Source organism: Arachis hypogaea, chromosome 5 (genome assembly GCF_003086295.3).
Source record: "Arachis hypogaea cultivar Tifrunner chromosome 5, arahy.Tifrunner.gnm2.J5K5, whole genome shotgun sequence".
Classification (NCBI taxonomy): Eukaryota; Viridiplantae; Streptophyta; class Magnoliopsida; order Fabales; family Fabaceae; genus Arachis; species Arachis hypogaea.
In genome coordinates, this window is record NC_092040.1 from 66,591,253 (window position 1) to 66,609,969 (window position 18,717).

Consider the following 18,717-nt stretch of genomic DNA (forward strand, 5'->3'; position numbering starts at 1 on the left):
ATACCCAAAAATAAAAATTTTCTCTACTAATGCTTCCCAAAATTTCTACCACACTTAAATAACACATACACTTCAACCTAAGCTAATCAAAGATGCAATTAAAGGTCATTCTATGGTTTTACGCTTAAGATTTTGATGTGGTTACAATTAGAACAAAAGGGGATTAAAAGCTCAAATAGGGTAAACACAGGTAGATGCAAGGGTAAGTCCATATGGGTGAGTGAGTCTAATTCAAAAATGGCCTCAATCATGCTAAATGCATTCGAAACATCACACATTAGAAATAAAGAATCAAGCAAAACCAAGATTACAATCATAGAAGGAGCATAGCACACAATGAACAAAAATAGTGGTTAAAATGTGTAACCACTCATTAAAGCTCAACAACTCACAAGGTGTTTTATTTTATCTCTCTTTTCTGTTCCATAAAAATTATTCAAGCAAGTTTTAAAAACAATTTTTTTAAATCAATTCAATAGAACGCCCTAAAAACAAAATTTTTAGAAATTTTTCTTGTTTTTCACCAAAATTATTTCCTATATGTATGTATGATGTTGTGATGGATGCAGAGTTCTCAAAATTTTCCTAGTTCTCTTCCTAATTTTCAACAACAAAACACTAACATGAACAATTAGGATCAAAATGGAACTAGGCACTATGCTATTTACATTATCCAATCACAGCTTCTATCTATAAATATATACCATGCAAATGCAATATATATATATATATATATATATATATATATATTAACTAGAGTAAGGATGCAATAGTAAAAAACACTAACAAATATCTACAAGAATCATAATAAAAAAAAACAAAAAATAAAATGCAAAGTGTTCGGAAAAGAAAGTTTTGCCCCAAAAATAGTGAATCCTCCCCCACACTTAAGCGTTGCACGGTCCTCCGTGCACGAACACAATCTGAGGGTAATGTCTCTCAAGAGATCCACCTTCAATTGGCGGACGCGGGGGCTCGGGTTGCATGAAAATTGCCAAGTTCAATGCATTATCGGCATCTCCATCCTTGCCGTGTGTGTATTCCAATTATGCGCGCGGTTAGAATACACACAATGGTCGATTAAAGCGGCATCCACACAATCAAAAAGTAATAGCATGAGTTCTCCAATTAGGTAGCCTAGGTTGCAAGTAAAGAATAAGCAAAACTTAAAATACAAGCAACCCTCGGTAACCACAAGGGTGAATTGAGTACTTAAGATATTGGATATTGATATTGTGCAAGTGAAATTGCAAAATTGGTATAAAAAAGCACAATAAACAACAACCAATCCATTAATGAAAAGAAAACCACTTATTCATCATGAAACATAAGGAAAAAGGCACATAGTAAAGGTACTTGTTACAAAAAGTGATAAGCTTGATAAAAATCAAGTTAAGTCACTCAAACAAATGCAAAGCATTAACAAGGAGCAAGTACCGGTCATGTGATGAATTTAATATGAAAATCATGATGAACAAGTAATCTCTACTCAAATCACTTAATTGGAAGAGAAATAAAATTTTTTGCCGAAAACAGCACTTGTGCGCACGCACAAGTACGTATGCATCCGCACACAAGTTGGAACAGGGGAGGTGCGAGCGGACACACAAGACGTCCGAGTACTTCGAGCAGAGAGGGGATCAAGACGTGTGCGTGCGCACGTGCTTGTGCGCACGCACAGAACTTTTTTTTTTGAAGGAAGGATCATGTGTGCATGCGCACACAGGTCCGTGCGCACGCACAAGAGTAAAAAGGGGTTAGGGTTCATGCACACATACCATGCCAACACTCCCACTAGAGGGGATGCAAGTTGGCGTGCAGACGCACAGAAAGACCGAACAAGAATCTTCGTGCATATGCATAAGGTGGTGCGTACGCACAGATCATTGAGAACAGGGCAGCACCCACGCACAGACTGTGCTGGCGCTGCGAACAGAGGGTACTGCAAGGAGTGTGTGGGCGCACAGGATCGTACGCTCGCACAGGTAGTGAAAATCGCAGTTGTGTGCGCACGCACAGCAGCGTGCGTACGCACAGATGCGCTGTTTCACAAAAAAATTTCTCAAAATCCCTAAGGTATTCAACCTTAGCTCAATCAAAGTTCAACCCCACAACATTCAAAACTTCAACAAATCATGATCCATATACAAAATTAACCTATCTACTGAAAAATTAAACTAATCTTAATCTAACCAATACAAATAAATATGCAATAAACCAAAACTATAAACAAATAGCAAGGGTAAGAAAGATGTTACCATGGTGGGGTGTCTCCCACCTAACATTTTGGTTTATAATCCTAAGCTAGACTTTTTAAGGAGACTCTTTCTAGGGTGGCTTGTGTTTCCATTCCTCCTTGAACCTCCATTCATGCTTGGTTTTTGACTCTCCTCCAAGATCCCATATCCTAGGTATCCGCTCTCCTTCTTGTTAATTTTTATGCTTCATGCCGGATGGATAAGCTCCTAATTGACCCTTATAGTACTCTAACATTCTCTAAAATTCACCCAATTGTGCTTTACACCATGCTTGAGCTCTAACTCTTGAATTGATTTTCTTGAAGAGCCTTGGATTCTCTTGGTGACCCACACTTCTTTTTCAACCATGTACCAACCCAAGAAGGACCTTGAGTTGGTAGTCTGTCTCCAAGATAGCATATTGATGGGGGCCAATGAAGCTCATAAATGAAATTTCCACTCAATGTGCTCTTGGACCGAAGTCGCTTCTTCACCAACTTCCTCTTCCCCGTCACTCAAATCATAACATGGAGGTTGTGAGAAGTCTACCTCCATGTCTCTCTCAAACTCAATGGGAAGAGGCTCTCTAGGGTCATTGAGGGGATTGATCAAGGAAGACAAAAAATCATCAATGATGGAATCCTCATCTTGATCAATCTCTCTCAATTCTCCATTTTTCTCCTCCGGTTCACATACTTCACTTTCTTCCTCTTGTTGCACTTCAAGATTCAACCCTTCTTCTTTCCCTTGTGGCTCCATGCTATCCTCTTCACTACATTCTTTAGTTGATCTCTCACATTCTTCAAGAGGAATGCCTTGATCGGATGAACATAGAAGGATTAAACGGTTAACCGCTTCGGCTATAGTTGCCATAAATTTCCCTTGTGTCCTTCAAAATCCTTCTTTCTCTTGGAGAAAGGCTTGAAGGTCTTGTGGTTATTGGGCCAAAGGTGGGAAAGCTTCACATGGGGTTGAAAAAGAAGGTTCATAATTTGGGAAGAAGGTTGGATATGTGGGAGGTGATTTTTGTTGGTAAGTGTCTTGAGGTGGTATGTAAGAAGGTGGATGGTAGTAGTGGTGTGGTGTTTGAAAATGTGGTGATTGAGGGTTGATGAGCGGATAATTTATACACTTTTTGGCATTTTTTAGGTAGTTTTTAGTATGATCTAGCTACTTTTAGGGATGTTTTCATTAGTTTTTATGTTAAATTCACATTTTTGGACTTTACTATGAGTTTGTGTATTTTTTTGTGATTTCAGGTATTTTCTGGCTTAAATTGAGGGACCTGAGCAAAACTCTGATAAGAAGGCTGACAAAGGACTGCTGATGCTGTTGGAATCTGACCTCCCTGCACTTGAAATGGATTTTCTAGAGCTACAGAACTCCAAATGGCGCGCTATTAACGGCGTTGGAAAGTATACATCTAGAGCATTCCAGCAATATATAATAGTCCATACTTTATTCGGGAATTAACGACGTAAACTGGCGCTCAACGCCAGTTCCATGCTGCATTCTGGAGTCAAATGCCAGAAACACGTCACGAACCAGAGTTGAATGCCCAAAACATGTTACAACTTGGCGTTCAACTCCAAGATAAGCCTCAGCTCGTGTAACATTCAAGCTCAGCCCAAACATACACCAAGTGGGCCCCGGAAGTGGATTTATGCATCAATTACTTACTTCTGTAAACCCTAGCAGCTAGTTTATTATAAATAGGACTTTTTACTAGTGTATTAGACATCTTTGAACGTTTAGTTCTTAGACCTTGGGGGCTGGCCTCTCGGCCATGCCTGAACCTTCGTCACTTATGTATTTTCAACGGTGGAGTTTCTACACACCTCAAGTTTTAATGCAATTACTACTATTTCCTATTCAATTCCATTTATTCCTGTTCTAAGATATTCGTTGCACTTCAACATGATGAATGTGATTATCCGTGACACTCATCATTATTCTCTCCTATGAACACACGTGACTGACAACCACTTCCGTTCTACCTTAGGCCGGGCGCATATCTCTTGGATTCCTTAATCAGAATCTTCGTGGTATAAGCTAGAATTGATGGCGGCATTCATGAGAATCCGAAAAGTCTAAACCTTGTCTGTGGTATTTCGAGTAGGATTCTGGGATTGAATGACTGTGACGAGCTTCAAACTCGCGATTTCTGGGCATGATGACAAACGCAAAAGAATCAAGGGATTCTATTCCAACATGATCGAGAATCGACAGATGATTAGCCGTGCCGTGACAGAGCATTTGGACCTTTTTCACTGAGAGAATGGGATGTAGCCATTGACAACGGTGATGCCCTACATACAACTTGCCATGGAAAGGAGTAAGAAGGATTGGATGAAAGTAGCAGGAAAGCAGAGATTCAAAAGGAACACAGCATCTCCATGCACTTATCTGAAATTCCTACCAGTGAATTTACATAAGTATTTCTATCCTTTATTATTTAATTAAATATCTCTTTATTCCTTCGCGTATACTATAATCTCTTAATCCAGTTAAATCTGCCTGACTGGGATTTACAAGATGACCATAACTTGCTTCACACCAACAATCTCTGTGGGATCGACCCTTACTCACGTAAGGTATTACTTGGACGACCCAGTACACTTGCTGGTTAATTGTGCGGAGTTGTGACAAAGTGAGGTTCACGTTTGAGAGCACCAAGTCTTTGGAGCCATTGTTGATGATCACAATTTCGTCCACCAAGTTTTTGGTGCCGTTGCCGGGGATTGTTCGAGTATGGACAACTAACGGTTCATCTTGTTGCTCAGATTAGGTAATTTTCTTTTTTATTTTCTTTTCAAAAAGTTTTCAAAAATATTTTTCAAAAATTTCTCATCTATTTCCGAAAATTATTCTAAATTTTTAAGAATGAATTCTAGAGTTTCATAAAGCATGTTGAAGCCTGGCTGGCTGTAAAAGCCATGTCTAAATTCTTTTGGACCGAGGTTTCACTCATCCTTAGAGAAGAGCTTCTTTGTCTTTCTCAGCAAATTGGCTACTGTATAGGATGTTTCAATTAAAGCTTGGCTGGCCATTGGCCATGTCTAGTGTTTTGGCTGGCTATGAAGCCATGTCTAATTCTTGGACCGGAGCTTTAGACTAACATTGCTAAGATTCTTGGAATTCTTATTAAAAATTTTGAATTTCCTTATTCTTTTCTTCAAATTAATTTTTCGAAAAAATAAAAGAAAATACAAAAAAATCATAAAATTATAAAAACCAAAATATTTTGAGTTTCTTGTTTGAGTCTTGTGTCAAGTTTTAAGTTTGGTGTCAATTGCATATTCATCATGCATTTCTCAAAAATTGCATTCAATTTTAAGTTTGGTGTCAATTGCATATTTATCATGCATTTTTCAAAAATTGCATTCATGCATTGCATTCATCATGATCTTCAAGTTGTTCTTGTTGAAATTTTTTGTTTGATCTTCATATTTTCTTGTTGTGTTGTATGGTGTTTTTCATGTGCATTTTTGAATTCATAGTGTCTAAACATGAAAGATTTCTAAGTTTGGTGTCTTGCATGTTTTCTTTACATTGAAAATTTTTCAAAAATATGTTCTTGATGTTCATCATGATCTTCAAAGTGTTCTTGGTGTTCATCTTGACATTCATAGTGTTCTTGCATGCATCATGTGTTTTGATCCAAAATTTTCATGCATTGAGTATTTTTAGTGTTTTTCTCTCTCATCATAAAAAAATTCAAAAAAAAAATATCTTATCTTTTTAAATCTTATCTTTTTAAAATATTTTTCAAAAATCATATCTTTTCCAATTTTTTATCATATTCGAAAATTTCAAAAATCTTTTTCAAAATATTTTCAAAATCTTTTTCTTATCTTTACATCATATTTTCGAAAATAACATCAACAATTAATGTTTTGATTCAAAAATTTCAAGTTTGTTACTTTCTTGTTAAGAAAGATTCAAACTTTAAGTTTTAGAATCATATCTTGTGATTTCTTGTGAGTCAAGTCATTAATTGTGATTTTAAAATTCAAATCTTTTTCAAAACTAATTTCAATCATATCTTTTTAAAACCATATCTTTTAAAAGCATATCTTTTCAAAAAAAATATCTTTTCAATCTTATCTTTTTAAAAATCATATCTTTTTATCATATCTTTTTCAAAATTTTATCTTTTTCAAAAATTTGATTTTAAAATATCTTAACTAACTTCTTATCTTCTTATCTTTTCAAATTTGACTTTAATATCTTTTTCAACTAACTAATTAACTTTTTGTTTGTTTCTTATCTTTTTCATAACCACCTAACTACTTTTTCCTCTCTAATTTTCGAAAATACCTCCCTCTTTTTCAAAAATTCTTTTTAATTAATTAATTGTTTCAAATTTTAATTTTAATTTTATTTCATTTTAATTTTCGAAATTACTAACCCATTTTTCAAAATTATTTTCGAATTTCTCTCCCCCTCATCTCTTTCTATTTATTTTATTTATTTACTAACACTTCTCTTCATCCTAAAATTCGAACCCCCCTCTCTCTGAGTTCGAATTTTCCTCTTCTCCTTCCTATTCTTCTTCTTTTCTACTCACATAAAGGAACCTCTATATCTGGACAAAGAGGATCCTTATTATTATTTTCTGTTCCCTTTTTTTTATATGAGCAGGAGCAAGGACAAGAACATTCTTATTGAAGCAGATCCTGAACCTGAAAGGACTCTGAAGAGGAAGTCAAGAGAAACTAAAAATCAACAATTCAGAGAAACCTCAAAAAAAAAAGAGAAAAGAGAAGACAAAAAGCTTCCACCTCCAAGCCATGGGAGATGGAGAGATTCATCTCAAGGGTCCATAGCTCAGTAGAAGAGCATTTGACTACACATCAAGAGAACATGAGGAATTCCCTCATCAAGAAATCCCTGAGATACCTCAGGAGATACATTTTCCTCCACATAATTATTAGGAGCACCAAAATCACTAGGGAGGAGCAACAAAGACAAGGAAGAGACATAGAAGAGTTCAAGAACATCAATGGTCCTTCAAGAAGGTGCCACCATCACTAAGGTGGACTCTTTCCTTGCTCTTATTTTTTTTCTGTTTTTCGATTTTTATGCTTCATGTTTATCTATGTTTTGTGTCTCTACTTCATGATCATTAGTATTTAGTAACTATGTCTTAAGGCTATGAATAATTCCATGAATCCTTCACCTCTCTTAAATGAAAAATGTTTTTAATTCAAAAGAACAAGAAGTACATGAGTTTCGAATTTATCCTTGAAATTAGTTTAATTATATTGATGTCGTGACAATACTTTTTGCTTTCTGAATGAATGCTTGAACAGTGGAGTATTTTCAACGGTGGAGTTTCTACACACCATAGATTAAGGGTGTGGAGCTCTGCTGTACCTCAAGTTTTGACCCAGTTTTCAGTCCAGAAACACAGAATAAAGCCAGGGAACGTGTAGAGACTCAATACACAATAACACACATTCGCATTAGGATAGTTTTAGGATTTTAGATCTGAATCTATAGAGAAACTACTCTTCCTCTAGGTTCTCTTTACATTCACAGTTTGTTAGTTCTATGTTTTTTTTGCTTTGGATATTGAAGAGTCATCACCTCCGTTGAAGATACTATTCTAGTTTGTTTCCTTACTTGCTCTTTTATTTCTTCCATATTCTTAGTTCTTGTTTAAAGTGGTAATTGGATTATTTTCATGGATTGTTGATACAAAGGATTACTTTTACTTTTAATTAATTTTTAGTCTCTATTTTATTTAATTTATTATGTCTTCTTCTCTTATTTTTTTGAGTATTATATTCATGTCAATGGAGTAGATTCCCTACTTGACATGGGGGTTGATTAAAAGGAGACACTGGAGTTGGAAGGCTTAAGTGAAGATTAAACTGGAAGTTGTTGGCTAGTTCTATATTTACTAACGCTAGACCTTCCCAAGGGAGAGGACTAGGATTTGCAAATAAGAGTTAGCTCAATTACTTGACTTTCCTTTATTTAGTAAGGGTTAACTAAGTGAAAACAACAACCTTTTTGACACTACACCTAAGAAATCCCAACAAGGATAGAACTTCCAATTGATCATTCCCCCAGTCAAGGTTTTTTTATTAGAATATTAATAATCATTCTTAGTTTTTATTCCTTTAATTTACAACTATTTAATTGCTCATTATCCAAACTCAAACTCTCTTGAAAACCCCTAATTGATAAATTAGCATTCTCTCTGCAACTCGTTGGGAGACGACCTGGGATTCATACTCCCAGTATTTTTCATTCTAATTTTATGACAACTCTTTTAAATTAATACGCGGAATCTTTATTGGTTAAGAGCTATACTTGCAACGCCGTTTTCTCTACAAACTCTTAATCGGTGATTTTTTGCCACGTCAATTTTTGGCGCCGTTGCCGAGGAGTTGCAACAGTGTGCTAATTTATTGGTTAGATTTTTATTTTATTTGCACTTTATTTTATTTTATTTTATTACCATGAGCTGTATGTTTCTTTCATTGAATGACGCGTTCACTACCTAATTCGAGCCTACCCGTATTTGATTCTGAAATTGAAAGAACTATCTCACGTATAAGGCGGGGCTCGGCGTCGGTAAGTCCTTTCTGAGGACGAATTTGAAACATCATTTAAGGAAGAAATAGGCTCCCTTTCTACTGATTCAGTTGATTTGAGCGCAGAGGACATGGTAGCTCCCAGAAGGATTACTCTTCAGGAGGCAGGAGCTCCAGACTTTACACTACCACCTTTTCAAGCGCGTCATCTAAATCTGGGTGCAGATATTGAACTGAAGAATGCACTAATTAATCTACTGCCGAAGTTTCATGGCCTACCTGCTCAAGAGCCTCTCAAGCACCTCAGAGATTTTCAGACAACCTGTTTTACTGTTAGGCGTAATGGTGCGACTGAGACTTCTATTCTGCTAGCCGCTTTTCCGTTTTCTCTTGAGTGAAAGGCGAGAGAGTGGTACTACACTCAACCTGAAGCAATTGTTACTAACTGGGATACCCTCAGGAGAGAATTCTTGGAAACATACTTTCCAACTGAAGTTACTGATAGACTGAGGAAAGAAATTTCAATGATTATTCAAGGCGAATCCGAGACTCTTTATGAATATTGGGTGCACTTCAATAATCTGCTAGACGCATGCCCCCACCACATGATTGACAAGTTGGTATTGATCAGCTACTTCACACAAGGCATGAAGCCTCAGGATAAGACCACATTGGATGGTGCCAGTAACGGGTCTCTAAAAAAGTACAAAACTAAAGATGAAACATGGCAACTGATCGCCGACTTAGCTGAGTCTGCTCGGAACCACAAGCATAGGAACAAACATCCTAAAATTGTTGCAGAGGTTTCCTCTAGCAATAAGACTACTACTGTCACACAGGCTATATGTGAAATGACTAACCTACTGAAACAGATGCAGTTGAATCAGCAACAGTCTCAACCCTCCTCCCCATAACAGAGCCATCAACTAGTTCCTCAAAGAGTATATGGGATATGTTCTGATTACAGTCATTATACTGATGAATGTCCACAGCTCCAACATGAGGACAACACCTTGGCAGCTACTCACAATTTCTATGACCGCCCGAATCAAGGATACTATCAACAAGGCGGCAATTACAACCAAAGTGGGAACTATAACCAACGGTGGCAGGACAACTCAAACCAGGGTTGGAGAGATAATTCTAACCATGGCTGGAGGGTGATGAGCGGATAATTTATACGCTTTTTGGCATTGTTTTTAGTATGTTTTTAGTATGTTTTAGTTGTTTTTATTATATTTTTATTAGTTTTTAGTTAAAATTCACTTTTCTAGACTTTACTATGAGTTTGTGTGTTTTTCTGTGATTTCAGGTATTTTCTGGCTGAAATTGAGGGACCTGAGCAAAAATCTGATTCAGAGGCTGAAAAGGACTGCAGATGCTGTTGGATTCTGATCTCCCTGCACTCTAAGGGAATTTTCTAGAGTTACAGAAGCCCAATTGGCGCGCTCTAAATTGCGTTGGAAAGTAGACATCCTGGGCTTTCTAGCAATGTATAATAGTCCATACTTTACCCAGGATTTGATGGCCCAAACAGGCATTTTAAGTCAGCTCAAGAATTCTGGCGTAAAACGCCAGAACTGGCACAAGAATGGGAGTTAAACGCCCAAACTGGCACAAAAGCTAGCGTTTAACTCCAAGAAAAGTCTCTACACATGAAAGCTTCAATGCGCAGCCCAAGCACACACCAAGTGGGTCCGGAAGTGGATTTTTATGTCATTTACTCATCTTTGTAAACCCTAAGCTACTAGTTCTCTACAAATAGGACCTTTTGCTATTGTATTTGCAATCTTTTGATCACTTTAGATCCGAGGATCATCTTTGGATGTCTAGTTCTTAGATTATGGAGGCTGGCCATTCGGCCATGCCTAGACCTTGTTCTTATGTATTTTCAACGGTGGAGTTTCTACACACCATAGATTAAGGTGTGGAGCTCTGCTGTACCTCGAGTATTAATGCAATTACTATTGTTCTTCTATTCAATTCAGCCTATTCTTGTTCTAAGATATCACTTGTTCCTCAACTTGATGAATGTGATGATCTGTGACACTCATCATCATTCTCACCTATGAACGTGTGCCTGACAACCACCTTCGTTCTACCTTAGATGAGTGGATATCTCTTGGATTCCTTAATCAAAATCTTCGTGGTATAAGCTAGAATTGATGGCGGCATTCAAGAGAATCCGGAAGGTCTAAACCTTGTCTGTGGTATTCTGAGTAGGATTCGAGGATTGAATGACTGTGACGAGCTTCAAACTCCTGAAGGCTGGGCGTTAGTGACAGACGCAAAAGAATCATTAGATTCTATTCCAACCTGATTCAGAACCGACAGATGAATAGCCGTGTTGTGGCAGAGCGCGTTGAACATTTTCACTGAGAGGATGGGACTGTAGCCATTGACAACGGTGATGCCCAACATACAGCTTGCCATGGAAAGGAGTAAGAAGGATTGGATGAAGACAGTAGGAAAGCAGAGAGACAGAAGGGACAAAGCATATCCATACGCTTATCTGAAATTCTCACTAATGAATTGCATAAGTATCTCTATCTTTATTTTATGTCTTATTTATCTTTTAGTTATTAATCCTCCATAACCATTTGAATCCGCCTGACTGAGATTTACAAGATGACCATAGCTTGCTTCATACCAACAAATCTCCGTGGGATCGGCCCTTACTCGCGTAAGGTTTATTACTTGGACGACCCAGTGCACTTGTTGGTTAGTTGTGCGAAGTTGTGATAAAGAGTTGAGATTACAATTGAGCGTACCATGTTGATGGCACCATTGATGATCACAATTGAGCGTACCATGTTTTGGGCGTTAAATGCCAGAATGGATACCATTCTGGGCGTTTAACGCCAGGATGGCACAAGAGGGAAGATTTTGTTTTTAATGCAAAATTTTTTTCAAGTTTTCAAAATTTTTCAAAATCAAATCTTTTTCAAATCATATCTTTTCAATCATATCTTTTCAAAATTAATTTCTCTTCATTTTCAAAAATACTTGCTACTAATTATTGATTTGATTCAAACATTTCAAGTATGTTGCCTTTTCTGTTGATAAAGGTTTAATATTTGAATCATATCTTTTCTTGTTAGCCAAGTCATTAATTTTAAAAATCAAATCTTTTTAAATTGTTTGTCAATCATATCTGTTTAAAACCATAACTTTTCAATCATATCTTTTTAATCACATCTTTTTCAAAATAGTTTTCAATCATATCTTTTTGATTTTTAATTTCAAAATCTTTTTCAAAATCACTTTATTTCTTTCCCAACTTTAATTTTCGAAAATCATTAATCAATTTTTCAAAATTTCTTTTAATTATTTCAAATTCTTTTACTTTATTTTCGAAAATTTCTTCCCCTCTTCTCACATCCTTCTATTTATGGACTAACACTTCTCCACTATCAACAATTCGAACTCCATCTCTCTTGATAAGTTCGAATTCTTCTACCTTTTCCTTCTATTCTTCTCTTCCTCTGACACCTCAAGGAATCTCTATACTGTGACATAGAGGATTCCATATTTTCTTGTTCTCTTCTCTTTCATATGAGCAGGAGCAAAGACAAAAGCATTCTTGTTGAGGCTGACCCTGAACCTGAAAGGACCTTGAAGCGAAAGCTAAGAGAAGCCAAAGCATAACTCTCTGTAGAGGACCTAACAGAAATCTTCAAATAAGAAGAAGACAAGGCAGCCGAAAACAACAACAATGCCAACAATGCAAGGAAGGTGCTGGGTGACTTTACTGCACCCACTCCCGACTTCTATGGGAGAAGCATCTTTATCCCTGCCATTGGAGCAAACAACTTTGAGCTTAAGCATCAATTAGTTCCTCTAATGCAACAGAATTGCAAGTTCCATGGACTTCCATTGGAAGATCCTCATCAATTTTTAGTTGAGTTCTTGCAAATCTGTGACACTATCAAGACTAATGGGGTTGACCCTGAGGTCTACAGACTTATGCTATTCCCTTTTGCTGTAAGAGACAGAGCTCGGATATGGTTGGAGTCACAACCTAAAGAAAGCCTGAACTCTTGGGAAAAGCTAGTCAATGCCTTCTTGGCAAAGTTCTTTCCACCTGAAAAATTGAGTAAGCTTAGAGTGGAAGTCCAAACCTTCAAACAGAAGGAAGGTGATTCCCTCTATGAAGCTTGGGAAAGATACAAACAATTGATCAGAAAGTGTCCTTCTATCATGCTTTCTGAATAGAGCATCATAGGTATCTTCTACGATGATCTGTCTGAACTGTCCAAGATGTCATTGGACAGCTCTGCTGGAGGATCTCTTCATCTGAAGAAGACGCCTGCAAAAGCTCAAGAACTCATTGAAATGGTTGCAAATAACCAATTCATGTACACTTCTGAAAGGAATCCTGTGAACAATGGGATGAATCAGAAAAAAGGAGTTCTTGAGATTGATACTCTGAATGCCATACTGGCTCAGAACAAAATATTGACTCAGCAAGTCAATATGATTTCTCAAAGTCTGTCTTGAATGCAAGATGCACCAGGCAGTACTAAGTACGCTTCATCTGAAGAAGAAGCTTATGATCCTGAAAACCCATCAATGGAAGAGGTGAATTACATGGGAGAACCCTATGGAAACACCTATAATCCTTCATGGAGAAATCATCCAAATCTCTCATGGAAGGATCAACAGAGACCTCAACAAGGTTTCAACAACAATAATGGTGGAAGAAACAGGTTTAGCAATGGCAAGCCTTTTCCATCATCTTCTCAGCAACAGACAGAGAATTCTAAGCAGAGCCACTCTAACTTAGCAACCATGGTCTCTGATCTAATCAAAACCACTCAAAGTTTCATGACTGAAACAAGGTCCTCCATTAGAAACTTGGAGGCACAAGTGGGTCAGCTGAGTAAGAAAGTTAATGAACTCCCTCCTAGTACTCTTCCAAGCAATACAGAAGAGAATCCAAAAGGAGAGTGCAAGGCCATCAACATGGCCGAATTTGGAGAGGAGGAAGAGGCAGTGATCGCCACTGAGGAAGACCTCAATGGACGTCCACTGGCCTCCAATGAGTTCCCTAATGAGGAACCATGGGAATCTGAGGCTCACAATGAGACCATAGAGATTCCATTGGATTTACTTCTACCATTCATGAGCTCTGATGAGTATTCTTCCTCTGAAGAGGATGAAGATGTCACTGAAGAGCAAGTTGCTAAGTACCTTGGAGCAATCATGAAGCTAAATGACAAGTTATTTGGTGATGAGACTTGGGAGGATGAACCCCCTTTGCTCACCAAAGAACTGGATGACTTGACTAGGCAGAGATTACCTCAAAAGAGACATGATCCTGGGAAGTTCTCAATACCTTGTACAGTAGGCACCATGACCTTCAAGAAGGCTTTGTGTGACCTAGGGTCAAGCATAAACCTCATGCCTCTCTCTGTAATGGAGAAGCTAGGGATCTTTGAGGTACAAACTGCAAGAATCTCACTAGAGATGGTAGATAATTCAAGAAAACAAGCTTATGGACTTGTTAGAGGATGTTCTGGTAAAGGTTGAAGACCATTACATCCCTGCTGACTTCATAGTCCTAGAGACTGGGAAGTGCATGGATGAATTCATCATCCTTGGCAGACCCTTCCTAGCCACAGCCAAGGCTGTGATTGATGTTGACAGAGGAGAATTGATCATTCAAGTGAATGAAGAATCCTTTTTGTTTAAGGCTCAAGAATATCCCTCTGTAACCATGGAGAGGAAGCATGAAGAGCTTCTCTCAAAACAGAGTCAAACAGAGCCCCCACAGCCAAACTCTAAGTTTGGTGTTGGGAGGCCACAACCAACTTCTAAGTTTGATGTTGAACCCCCACATTCAAACTCTAAGTTTGGTGTTGGGAGATTCCAACATTGCTCTGAGTATCTGTGAGGCTCCATGAGAGCCCACTGTCAAGCTACTGACATTAAAGAAGCGCTTGTTGGGAGGCAACCCAATGTTATATTTATCTATTTTCCTTTGTTATTTTATGTTTTTTATAGGTTGATGATCATGGGAAGTCACAAAATCAATTGAAAAAGCAAAAACAGCATGAAAAACAGAAAGAAAAATAGCACACCTTGGAGGAAAACTTGCTGGCGTTTAAACGCCAGTAAGGGCAACAAATGGGTGTTTAACGCCCAGTCTGGCACCATTCTGGGCGTTTAACGCCAGAAAAGGGCACCAGACTGGCGTTAAATGCCAGGAAGGGGCAAGACGCTGGCGTTAAACGCCAGAAATGGACACCAGCCCGGCGTTTAACGCCAAAATTGGCAGAAGGAGCATTTTTGCTCGCCACTTGGTGCAAGGATGAATTTTCCTTGACACCTCAGGATCTGTGGACCCCACAGGATCCCCACCCACCCCACCATTCTCTCTCTTCCTCACCCATTCACCAATCACTTCAACACCTCTTCCCCAAAAACCCCTCACCTATCAAATCCCACTATTCTCTTCACCACTCACATCCATCCTTCATAAAACCCCACCTACCTTACCATTCAAATTCAAACCACTTTCCCTCCCAAACCCACCCATACATGACCGAACCCTACCCCTCTCTCCACCCCTATATAAACCCTTCTTCACTCCTTCATTTTCACACAACCTAAACACTACTTCTCCCCCTTGGCCGAACCACAAAGCCACATTCATCTCCTCTATTTCTTCTTCTTCTACTCTCTTCTTCCTTCTTTTGCTCGAGGACGAGCAAACCTTCTAAGTTTGGTGTGGTAAAAGCATTGTTTTTTGTTTTTCCAAAACCATTTATGGCATCTAAGGCCGGAAAAACCTCTAGAAAGAGGAAAGGGAAGGCAAAATCTTCCACCTCCGAGTCATAGAAGATGGAGAGATTCATCTCAAGGGTGCATCAAGACCACTTCTATGAAGTTGTAGCCATGAAGAAGGTGATCCCCGAGGTCCCTTTCAAACTCAAAAAGAGTGAATATCCAGAGATCCGACATGAGATCCAAAGGAGAGGTTGGGAAGTTCTTACCAACCCCATTCAACAAGTCAGAATCTTAATGGTTCAAGAGTTCTATGCCAATGCATGGATCACCAAGAACCATGATCAAAGTGTGAACCCGGACCCAAAGAATTGGCTTACAATGGTTCGGGGAAATGCTTAGATTTTAGTCCGGAAAATGTAAGGTTGGCATTCAACTTGCCCATGATGCAAGGAGATGAACACCCTTACACTAGAAGGGTCAACTTTAATCAAAGGTTGGACCAAGTCCTCATAGACATTTGTGAAGAGGGGGCTCAATGGAAGAAAGATTCAAGAGGGAAGCCTGTTCAACTGAGAAGGCATGACCTCAAGCCCGTGGCTAGGGGATGGTTGGCGTTTATCCAACGCTCAATCATTCCCACTAGCAACCGGTCCGAAGTTACTATAGACCGGGCTATCATGATTCATAGCATCATGATTGGAGAGGAAATAGAAGTTCATGAGGTTATATCCCAAGAACTTTATAAGGTGGCAGACAAGTCCTCTACCTTGGCAAGGTTAGCCTTCCCTCATCTCATTTGTCACCTCTGTAATTCAGTTGGAGTTAACATAGAGGGAGACATCCTCATTGATGAAGACAAGCCCATCACTAAGAAAAGAATGGAGCAAACAAGAGATCCCACTCATCATGAAATCCCTGAGATGCCTCAAGGGGTGCACTTTCCTCCACAAAACTATTGGGATTAAATTAACACCTCCCTAGGAGAATTGAGTTCCAACATGGGACAACTAAGGGTGGAGCACCAAGAACATTCCATCCTCCTCCATGAAATTAGAGAAGATCAAAGAATCATGAGAGAGGAGCAACAAAGGCAAGGAAGAGACATTGAGGAGCTCAAGCACTCCATAAGATATTCAAGAGGAAGAGCAAACCGCCATCACTAAGGTGGACCCGTTCTTTAATCTCCTTGTTCTTTATTTTTTTGTTTTTCGAATTTTCATGCTTATGTTTATCTATGTTTGTGTCTTATGATCATTAGTGTCTTAGTGTCTATGCCTTAAAGTTATGAATGTCCTATGACTCCATCACCTTTCTTAAATGAAAAATGTTCTTAATTGAAAAAGAGAAGAATTGCATGAATTTTGAATTTTATAACAGATTAATTATTTTGATGTGGTGGCAATACTTTTGGTTTCTGAATGTATGCTTGAACAGTGCATATGTCTTTTGAATTTGTTGTTCATGAATGTTGACTCTTGAAAGAATGATGAAAAAGGAGACATGTTACTGAGGATCTGAAAATCCATAAGAATGATTCTTGAAGCAAGAAAAAGCAGTGAATACAAAAAAAGGAGAGAAAGAGAGGAAAAAGAAAAAGAAAAAAATAAAGTCATGATCTAAGGCAAAAAGAGTGTGCTTAAGAACCCTGGACACCTCTAATTGGGGACTCTAGCAAAGCTGAGTCACAATATGAAAAGGTTCACCCAGTTATGTGTCTGTGGCATGTATGTATCCGGTGGTAATACTGGAAGACAGAGTGCTTTGGGCCACGGCCAAGACTCATAAAGTAGCTGTGTTCAAGAATCATCATACTTAACTAGGAGAATCAATAACACTATCTGGATTCTAAGTTCCTATAGAAGCCAATCATTCTGAATTTCAAAGGATAGAGTGAGATGCCAAAACTGTTCAGAGGCAAAAAGCTACAAGCCCCGCTCATTTAATTAATACTGATCTTCATAGATGTTTTTGGAATTCATTGCATATTCTCTTCTTTTTATCTTATTTGATTTTCAGTTGCTTGGGGACAAGCAACAATTTAAGTTTGGTGTTGTGATGAGCGGATAATTTATACGCTTTTTGGCATTATTTTTAGTATGTTTTTAGTATGTTTTAGTTAGTTTTTATTATATTTTTATTAGTTTTTAGTTATAATTCACTTTTCTAGACTTTACTATGAGTTTGTGTATTTTTCTGTGGTTTTAGGTATTTTCTGGCTGAAATTGAGGGACCTGAGCAAAAATCTGATTCAGAGGCTGAAAAGGACTGCAGATGCTGTTGGATTCTGACCTCCCTGCACTCGAAGTAGATTTGCTGGAGCTACAAAAGCCTAATTGGCGCGCTCTTAATTACGTTGGAAAGTAGACATCCTGGGCTTTCCAGCAATATATAATAGTCCATACTTTACCCAAGATTTGATGGCCCAAACAGGCGTTCCAAGTCAGCTCAAGAATTCTAGCGTAAAACGCCGGAACTGGCACAAGAATGGGAGTTAAACGCCCAAACTGGCACAAAAGCTGGCGTTTAACTCCAAGAAAAGTCTCTACACATGAAAGTTTCAATGCTCAGCCCAAGCACACACCAGGTGGGCCCGGAAGTGGATTTTTATGTCATTTACTCATCTTTGTAAACCCTAAGCTACTAGTTCTCTACAAATAGGACCTTTTGCTATTGTATTTGCAATCTTTTGATCACTTTAGATCTGAGGATCATCTTTGGACGTCTAGTTCTTAGATTATGGGAGGCTGGCCATTCGGCCATGCCTAGACCTTGTTCTTATGTATTTTCAACGGTGGAGTTTCTACACACCATAGATTAAGGTGTGGAGCTTTGCTGTACCTCGAGTATTAATGCAATTACTATTGTTCTTCTATTCAATTCAGCCTATTCTTGTTCTAAGATATCACTTGTTCCTCAACATGATGAATGTAATGATCCGTGACACTCATCATCATTCTCACCTATGAACGTGTGCCTGACAACCACCTCCGTTCTACCTTAGATTCAGTGGATATCTCTTGGATTCCTTAATCAGAATCTTCGTGGTATAAGCTAGAATTGATGGCGGCATTCAAGAGAATCCAGAAGGTCTAAACCTTGTATGTGGTATTTTGAGTAGGATTCGAGGATTGAATGACTGTGACGAGCTTCAAACTCCTGAAGGCTGGGTGTTAGTGACAGACGCAAAAGAATCATTGGAT

The 18,717-nt window shown here is 38.3% G+C and overlaps 1 non-coding gene across 1 annotated transcript; it reads right to left on the reverse strand.

Moving 5' to 3' along the window:
- Positions 1-12,883: 12,883 nt before the first annotated feature.
- LOC112805089 (small nucleolar RNA R71) lies at positions 12,884-12,991 on the reverse strand. The gene has a single exon (XR_003203699.1). It is a non-coding gene; the product is annotated as a small nucleolar RNA R71 (small nucleolar RNA).
- Between the last annotated feature and the right edge of the window lie 5,726 nt (positions 12,992-18,717).